General features: G+C 42.5%; 1 protein-coding gene across 1 annotated transcript in view; it reads left to right on the forward strand.

Annotated features, from left to right (window-relative positions):
• Positions 1-4,913: 4,913 nt before the first annotated feature.
• The window catches only part of cd276 (CD276 molecule), a 144,932-nt gene continuing 139,936 nt past the window's right edge, over positions 4,914-9,909 (forward strand). Inside the window, exon 1 of the mRNA XM_048232172.1 lies at positions 4,914-5,172. The gene's annotated coding sequence lies outside the window, so the exon portion shown is untranslated. The remainder of the gene's footprint in view (positions 5,173-9,909) is intronic.

Here is a 9,909-nt window from a genome sequence, read left to right on the forward strand (position 1 = left end):
TCTTCTCTCGTAAACTTAATGGCAATTGGGTTACTGTAATACTGTATATATCAGATATTTAATATATAATATTATATATAATATTATAATATAATAATATAATATAATATATAATGCTAGTCCACAATTCAATTCATAGTGTCAGCCTTTCTGATCTGTAATGGGCATGTGCCTCAATCTCAACTTCTGGGGTGTGTCTCTAATGTATAATGAAACAGGTCATTAAAAGTTGCCTTAGAGTAAGTGCAAGACTGCATTCACACAACCACACACAACGTTAACACGTTACATTTATATAGCGCTTTTCTCGACACACGCACGCATGCACGCACACGCACACACACACACACACACACACACACACACACACACACACACACACAGAGTTCATTAACTGATTGAAGGGCTGGAGAAGTAAGCTTCTGATGTTCCTGAAAAAGCCCAGTCAGGAGGGTATTGATAGAGCACTAGTGATTTAGAACCACACATAGTGCCCGCACAGGGTGTGCTGGAGTACTCCTGAAGAGGAGATGGCTGTGCTGAAAGAAATACAGATCTCTTAAAACAAGGCAGTACCAGGTCATTCAAGTATGAGAACTGCCATTTATTGAAACATGTCTATTACGCACTGGCAGAGCTGGGAGGGTAGTTAGGGGAATTGTGTAATTTTAGGAACGGTTCATTTAGATTTTTGCAACTGGTGATTTTTTACTTGCTAGGACCCCATTGAATACAAAACAACCTGTTTCCAATTTTTTTCTTCATTTTCACTGCCAAAATTTAAGATGGCGGACAATATATGCGGAAAAAATAATATAAAGGTTTAAAGTGGTCAGCTTTTTCATAAATATACACCTAATAAGGTAGATAAGTGAGATACAGACTATTTTAAAAGATGTATTTCATCATTTGTCAAAAAAATTGGAGAAAAAATGGAAAAAAATAAAAAAAAAGTCTGCATCTTGTTTCATTATTGAAGAGTTCAACAAAACATTGTCAGTCATTCAAGTATTTATCCTCACCACTGTCACTGTCTTTTTGATATTGGTGCACATCTCCTCAGAGCCTTTACACCTGCAAAGTTGTGTGAATGGTAAGTTGTTACTCTTCCAAGAACACCTTCTACTGCATTGGCTGGCAAGACAACAACACTTCACAAGTTCCACAACAGCCTCTGGTGCTGGTGGAAGTTTTGACAGAACAGGAGCCCATTGCCCATCAACAATTTGTCTCCATCCCAGTGATAGTGAATTAAGAATCTTTGGAGCAACCACTGTAGCTTGTGCCCAAACATTTGCTTGCCTGTGTGCTCTCAGAATTTCAATTTCAATTTAATTTCACTTATAGAGCGTCAAAACATTACACATGTCTCATGGCGCTTTACAGAGTGTTAAACATTGAGACAGGGGCGAGGAAAAACTCACAAGAATTGGAGAAACATATAGGATGAAATCTCAAGCAGATCCACGACTCAAGGGCCTGATCCATCTGCCTGGGGTCAGTTACAGGACAGTAAGGTCTACATACAGAAAATAGAACATGGTATTTAGAGCCACCTGAGGTATATGTTACAAAGTGGTTGGATGGTTACATAACCAGTATGACAATGCATGAATTCTATTTAGTGTTAAGTTCAAATAGTCCAGTGTAGGGGATGAATTGTCCATAGGAATTAGGAGTTGTCATCGGGCAAGTAGTGGGTCGCTAGGCTGTGCGGGCAGGAATCCGAGCATGGGGACAGCAATAGGCGATGGTAGGGCAATCATAGGGATGGGATTTCCCTAGTTCCCGAGTTTTTCCACTCCCTGGTTGGGTTTTAGAGTTTTAAACATGTTCCACCGAAGGGCTTTAACTGTTTGAAAACAATTTTTTTCTCACATCCAGCTAACACGTCTGGAGATGGATGAGGACCTACTACAAGCCTAAAGTGTGTTAATGACACCATCATGACTTGATTGACTTGAAACAGAAACCTTTCCTTTCCCACGGGATAAACAGTAAATGGCGGGACAAACGGTTGACTTTCAATTTCCTGATAGGATAGGATACAATAGGATACCCGATAGGTCCATCGACTCTATACACGATGTGATTGGCCTGACCGAAGTTTGGTTTTTCCACCTCACAAGCCAACGGAGAGTTGCTAGACTACCCTGGCTGCAAATTACATTTGCTGCCGCTAGGGTGCGTCAAGATTTCTAGGCTGAGATGTATCTTTTGTCGACGTTCTCCAGTGGCCATGATAATGAGACTGTCTTTGTTGATATCTGGTACCCTGCGAAGGGCAAGCACCAATACATCTGTGTGACGTGTAGATATGTGGGGTTTTGCCAAAATGACTTACTGTTACTGCCACCTTTGTGTGTGTGAACTGTGACTGGCAGTTTACATAGTTCAACAGCTTTATGAGCAAGGTAGAGGACGAGGTTGGCTTTGGTTTCCTTCGATCCCAGGAAAGCTTTAAAGTCTTTGGTGTGGAGTCTTGTATTTTTTATCCCTTATCATGTGCTTTTCCCATTGTATGGACCTGTCTCGTCCTGTCTTTCATGGAGTTTGTGATGGTATAGTTGTTAAATAATAAGTATATGTCATTGTAGCCTCGTGCCTTACTTTCAACATTTTCAAAGAAGCATTTATGTCACTTTTCCTGACAACCATCTCCTGCACAACAGCCATGCCATCTATTAAGATGCTATCCAATGTGTGTGTTAATTGCACTGAGCTACTCTGTAGATTGTTCAGAGGATGCTGTTTCTGAAACCAGTCACAATTCATGGATGAAGGCAGACTTAGCTGTAATGGACAGCATTAGGCTTGCATATAATCAACAAATTCATATGTTCCCACAATTTCCGGCAAGTCCTGTTAACAGAATTATTGAAGATCAAAGATCATTGTGGACTTCAGAAAGTCTAAAGCTAGCACACACCCCCATTCTCATCAATGGGACTGAAGTGGAGTGTATCACCAGCTTCAGATTTCTGGGTGTCTTCAGATTCCTGGGTGATCAGGGTAAACACCTTTACCCTGATCAAGAAGGCTTACCAGCATCTCTTCTATCTGAGGAGGCTAAAGAATGTCCACCGGCCTCCTCAGATCCTAGTGAACTTCTACCCCTGTACCATCAAGCGTATCCTTACCAACTGTGTCACAGTTTGGTATGGCAACTGCTCTGCCTACGACCGAAAAGCACTGCAGAGGATGGTGAAAACTGCCCAACGCATCACCATTTCCTCACTCCCCTCCATTGAGGCCATGGCCATCCAGGGCAAGCGATGCAAGCGATAAGGCGCACAGCAGGTTCAGAGGAAGCTTATTTCCTGCAGCTGAACTCTAGCTCTCCATCCCAGTGACAACCAACCAACAAAGCCCCCCCCCACCCCACCCCCCGGTCCAATGCCTCCTTGCCTGTGTATTAGAAAATGTATGTAGGCCTATATAATGATAATACCTAACATATATCCATTTAAAATGTTTAAAAAGGCGATTGTTTGCAATTTTTGGTGATATATCTATCCGCCATCTAGGATTTTGGACCTGTGCAGTCTGGGGAAAAAAAGGAAAATTTTGCAAACTATAGGGTCTGAAGAAGTGAAAAAACATAATTTGCAAAAATCTATATGAAATGTTCCAAACACCTTTTTTTTGCTACATATCGCCCTGCACTATAGGGCCTTTATATCATTCTCTAGAGACATGAAAGTAGTGGATTATTATTTAATTTCATTTAATTTCCTCTGATGCATGTGGCTTGTGGCTTGTTCTGCACTTTCACAAAACAATCTGAGAGCTAAACATGAACATCTAGCATGTGATGGGATATGATGTAGCCTGGGAATACCTACCCATACCCAACTTTCGACAAATTTGGGATTTGCTGTGCAGGTCCCTCTGGCCAAGAGGCCATTGAAGGTAAGAGTTTAATGCACCAATTTAAGTTTAATTTCACTGCTGGTAACGCCCCTGCTGGACGTCGTAAGTCAATTAACTTTTTCCAGACTCACACTCAATTGAGAAGGCGCTGGTGTCAATGATGCTAGATAAGATGTGCAGGACAGCAACAAACAAGAGTGGTATAGCTGCATGGGACGGTGGTGTAGGCTACTGCATGGCTGTCTGGCACACAGGGTTATCCCATTATGATGTTTTTATTAGTCCTATAGGCCGGTCAGTGTTATATAACAATCAGCACGTCCAGGGCCCAACGTCTTTCCCCAGTACAGCCTATGGAGAAATAATAACGTGCTGTTTCCGAGTGATGACCCTGCCCTTTTGCTCCAAGACTAGGCAGGGCACTTTTATTCCAGGAAAAAAGGTGAAAGATTTCCCTCATTTATAAATGTTCAAAAACAACATCCTCCTCAGGGAACATGAAGAAGCAGCTCTAGATTAATAAAGAGGGAGGAGGCGAGAAACAGAAGGAAAGGAATGACGAGAGGATGAATGCAGGAAACCAGGAAACCAAGCCGGCCCAAAAAATATCCAGATTACTTTTCCTGCTAATGCGTTGACAGGCCTTTTCCAGATGTGTCCTGCTTCATTCTCATGCTGATCTGAGGCTGCGTGGAATTTTAATATTGTGTAGGCTATAAAATCCACGTTTATCATACGGCTATAGGCTATGTGATCACTATTACTTTCGTGTAGCCTAGGCTACAGGTTGTCCCACTCATTAATTAATTTTCACATTGATGAATATTCTTTAGGCTATAGTGTAGCCTATTTTACGATTTATAGGTTGTCTATTTGTTTTTCACTAAAAGTGGTCTGCCTGCATGACACCGTTATAACACCCGCTTTGACTTGTTGCTCAGCAAGCATAGCCTAAATGGTTAACATTGCGCGGGGGTTGGGTGGGGGTGGTAGGTGGGATCTCGTCCCCCTGTGACATCATGCTGGACAAAGCGCCCGAATGAACTAGGAGTGGTTTATACCTTACCTCTGGAACTAAACACGGCTAACTAATGTAAACGGTGCTAGGCTGCTTTGCAATAACTGCTTTCAAACACTTTTTAAAACGATTTCACAGATATAGCTACGAGGTTGCTGTGCCAGTTTAAGGAAACGAAGAGGAATGCATATAGTGCCGTAGGTCTTTGGAAGCGTTTGTTTGGATCAAATCTACGCAAAAGGGGTCTATAAGATAAGAGTGGATTCTGTTATTTTGGCATGGTAAGTAAAATTGCTGACATTCATAATTCCATAAAATCGAATTTGTCTGAACTTGAGAACTTGAGGCTACGTGTTGAGTGCCGTTATGAGTAGACTCAAGTCCATTTTCTGGCGAAAGGTTCCAAATGCTTTGTGTCAGCAGATGTGGGAACAGCTGGAGTTGGGATTGTACCGCCAGAGAGGAGAGTCTGGCAGGCTTAAATTCAGGAATAGTTTTCAGTAAAATGCTGTATAAATAAATGTACTTTTGAAGTTGGTCTGCATTTACTGTTTGTCGTATATGTTGCTCTAGATTATGCTAGTAGCCTACTTCATTATCCCACAGGCTGTCTGGGAGCGATGAGCGCTTTAAAGTCCCGACTAAACGAATGAATGAAACAAAGTTTCCATTTTGGATAGGCTATGCCCGGCTATGCTCCACCCTATCTAGATAGTCGACTTCAAAGCAATTTCGTCGTAGGCTAATAATAAAGGTCTATAAAGCATTTGTTTGCCATTTCTGGTCTAAGAGACAATAGAACGCATAGTAGGTAGACATTGGACAATAAAACGCATAATAGGTATACATTGGAAATTGGATAGGCTTATAGCCCCCCCTATAGCAACCAAGGCCTATAGCCTTTATTCCAGTTGTGTCTTGATTAACATAAAAAAGGGTTTGTAGGCAGTATGGCCTAAAGTGCCTACACAGTGTCTAGACAGTGTTTTGATTCTTTGTCATTTAAGATGAGCATCTTGCTTTCACTCTTATATGGTTCGTATTGCTCTCCACTAGTATGCCTAAGGTTTGCAAGTTCTAAAAAAATTGTCCCTTGTTTCTCTCTCTGGAAGGATGGTGATGAAATGGTCACATGATGGTCTGTGAATCATCTTCTTTTGGCAGGGTTGACCCACTTGTCTGATACAAGAGCCTTTGGTGAAGTGAGCGGTGCCAGTGTCACAGGGAAATGAGCTGATAATTGGGTTTAGGAACAAAACAAAGAAAAGACAAATTCAGCCAACCCTTCAAAGTCACTGATGTAGGAAAGCAATCAAAGAGGCGTTTGTGTTTCTGTGGGGCATTCTTGAAAGTGCATTCTTGAGTGTGCATTCTGGCTTTGGGCATCCCCTCACCTTATCACACAGCATTCAAGCCAGCAGTGATCGTTAAGTCGGGCGGATTGAGAGAACAGCGGATTCTTTGCTCGGAAATCTCACGCTTGTAAAACATCAGCAGTATCATAGCACTGAGGGTGATTTTTTGTTGTTTGTAAAACAACACCCTTCCTGCAGTTTAGGACCCCAAACCACGGGCTGCTCATTAAATAATTGCTGAGTTGAGCCAAAATGAAAATGCCAAATGTGTATAGTGCCAGGCCAGAGGTTAAGGATGCCTCTAACGAGGAAGACTCCTCCCAGATTTTCCACCAGTCTTATTGTTAAGAGAATCCCACATGGCCATGCCACAGCTGGGATGGGATGGCTCAGACCTGACCTTTCACCTCTCTGTCTGGCCAATCAAAAAAGCCAGTATTAAATGGAGAGTCAGGGTGGGGGTGCTGGGATGTTATATGACTCCTTAGGGAAGCTGCTTAGCCGTGAGTAGAGGGGTCTGAACACGGCGTGAGACTGTTTGAGCTCTTCCTGTTTCACTGCTGACTGAGTATTATTGGGCAGGCAGAACAGCAGAGAGTGGCCTTGGAGGGAAAACAGTGTAGTAGATAGATAGACTGTAAATGTCTTAGCTAACTTTAGCCTTGATTTGCTCAATGCTTAAAGAGACATGAATATGGCAGCTAATTTTAGCTTTGACTTGCTTAATGCTTTAATAGATATAGTTATGACAGCCAACTTTAGCTTTGATTTGTTGAATGTGTATATAAATGTGTTGCTCAATGTTGTGCTGTGCCATCGGCGCTTGTGGTTTCTCGTAAGAGAGAGATGCTCCACGTCAACTAGTCAGAGGTGGATGAGTCGTGTTAAAATAAGGAAGTAAAACCAATCACGCAATTCACACATATTGGTTAGAGAAGGGAACACACACACACACACACACACAAACAGAGTAACTGCAGTTGTTGCATATCTTGGCAGAAGCTGCTTGATCTAAATGTGTCCAGGCTGCTGTCATCAGCGCTAATGAACAGCTGTGTGTTGAGGGGAGCGGACAGGCTAGCCTACAGGCCTATTTTATACAGTAGAGAGTACAAGCTAGCCTACAGGCCTATTTTATACAGTAGAGCCGCATAAGCCAGTAGAGAGTACAAGCTAGCCTACAGGCCTATTTTATACAGTAGAGAGTACAAGCTAGCCTACAGGCCTATTTTATACAGTAGAGAGTACAAGCTAGCCTACAGGCCTATTTTATACAGTAGAGAGTACAAGCTAGCCTACAGGCCTATTTTATACAGTAGAGAGTACAAGCTAGCCTACAGGCCTATTTTATACAGTAGAGAGTACAAGCTAGCCTACAGGCCTATTTTATACAGTAGAGAGTACAAGCTAGCCTACAGGCCTATTTTATACAGTAGAGAGTACAAGCTAGCCTACAGGCCTATTTTATACAGTAGAGAGTACAAGCTAGCCTACAGGCCTATTTTATACAGTAGAGAGTACAAGCTAGCCTACAGGCCTATTTTATACAGTAGAGAGTACAAGCTAGCCTACAGGCCTATTTTATACAGTAGAGAGTACAAGCTAGCCTACAGGCCTATTTTATACAGTAGAGAGTACAAGCTAGCCTACAGGCCTATTTTATACAGTAGAGAGTACAAGCTAGCCTACAGGCCTATTTTATACAGTAGAGAGTACAAGCTAGCCTACAGGCCTATTTTATACAGTAGAGAGTACAAGCTAGCCTACAGGCCTATTTTATACAGTAGAGAGTACAAGCTAGCCTACAGGCCTATTTTATACAGTAGAGAGTACAAGCTAGCCTACAGGCCTATTTTATACAGTAGAGAGTACAAGCTAGCCTACAGGCCTATTTTATACAGTAGAGAGTACAAGCTAGCCTACAGGCCTATTTTATACAGTAGAGAGTACAAGCTAGCCTACAGGCCTATTTTATACAGTAGAGAGTACAAGCTAGCCTACAGGCCTATTTTATACAGTAGAGAGTACAAGCTAGCCTACAGGCCTATTTTATACAGTAGAGAGTACAAGCTAGCCTACAGGCCTATTTTATACAGTAGAGAGTACAAGCTAGCCTACAGGCCTATTTTATACAGTAGAGAGTACAAGCTAGCCTACAGGCCTATTTTATACAGTAGAGCGTACAAGCCTCGTCGCATGCTCCCTACATCCTAACGTTTGAGGTTTACAGCACGTCCAGTAGAATAAATGGCCCCTTCAAAGCCGGTGGGCTGAAGGGAGGGTGTTTTATCCCCACTGGGGAAGAGGGAGTCCCATAGAGAGAGAAGGGGTCGCCACAGGCACTGTTTAAGCCCATTCCTCACAGAGCTGTTTTTCATTTCTGCCACACATACTTTGATGTAAATTGTAGCCTACTTGTGTGAGTGTGTGTATCTGTTTTTCACTGTGAATCTCTCTGTCTCTCTCTCTCACTCTCTCTGTCATTCTCTCTCTATCTCTCTTTCTCTATTTCTGTGTGTGTGTGTGTGTGTGTGTGTGTGTGTGTGTGAGACTGTGAGCAAGAAAGAGAGAAATACATTCACTCATGATGCCTTGACCTGAACAATCTCTCTCCCCCTTTCTTTGTTGCACCAGCCATACCCAGAGTGCACACATGCATTACACAAAGTTAGATACGTTATATATTACTTTGCCAATAAAGCAATGTGAACTAAAGAATAGAGGATGAATTTAGACAGAGAGAGGGAGGGTGGGAGAGAGAGAGAACAAGAGCAAGGAGGAGTACGAAGGACAGTCCACCTGTTTCCAGGCCGGAGATACTTTTACGATGACACACCCGTCTCTCATGGGCGTGTGTGTGTGTGTGTGTGTGTGTGTGTGTGTGTGTGTGTGTGTGTGTGTGTGTGTGTGTGTGTGTGTATGTGTGTGTGTGTGTGACAGATGTCTATTTGGCCAGATGCAGCCTGAACCTTGCCAGCTTGGCATTACCCCTCTGCTGTGCGGGCATCGTTCCTGTGCCAGTCCCTCCTTAGGGATGCCAATATCAACTCCAGTAAAGTGGCAGAGAGAGAGAGAGAGAGAGAGAGAGACAGAGAGAGAGAGAGAGAGAGAGAGAGAGAGAGAGAGAGAGAGAGAGAGAGAGAGATGGAAAGAGAAAAGGAAATGAGACAATTGAGAAGAGAGTGTACAGGAATTGAGGTTGAAAGGAAAGAACTCTGACTCTGAGGTTCCGTGGGAGACAGATCCTTCTCAGGTCATTGTCTAACAGAGTGATGATTTCCCTGGCATCTGGTGCTCATGGCTTTGGTGATATAACAGCCTCTTCATGTAGGGCCCAATGCAATGACATAAATGGGCTATGAATAGCTTGACTGATGATGTTTTATGTTATTGTTTCAACAAGTTAGTTCACCTTGACTTGTGTGTGTGGATGGCAGAAAGAGAAGATATAGACCTTTGCAGAGATCCAGGCTAATTTTCTGACCACGATTGCTGCTGTAAATCAGTGGGTGTGTGGTGCTTTGAAAGTCTAGCATTGTACACCAAGTACAATGTACATACTGAATACTATCAAAGGAGTGTACTATATAGTACATACTGAATACTATCAAAGGAGTGCTAATCAGACTATAGTGACTATAGTCAGTCATCACTTAATGAAAA

The sequence above is a fragment of the Alosa alosa genome, chromosome 21 (assembly GCF_017589495.1).
Source record: "Alosa alosa isolate M-15738 ecotype Scorff River chromosome 21, AALO_Geno_1.1, whole genome shotgun sequence".
Classification (NCBI taxonomy): Eukaryota; Metazoa; Chordata; class Actinopteri; order Clupeiformes; family Clupeidae; genus Alosa; species Alosa alosa.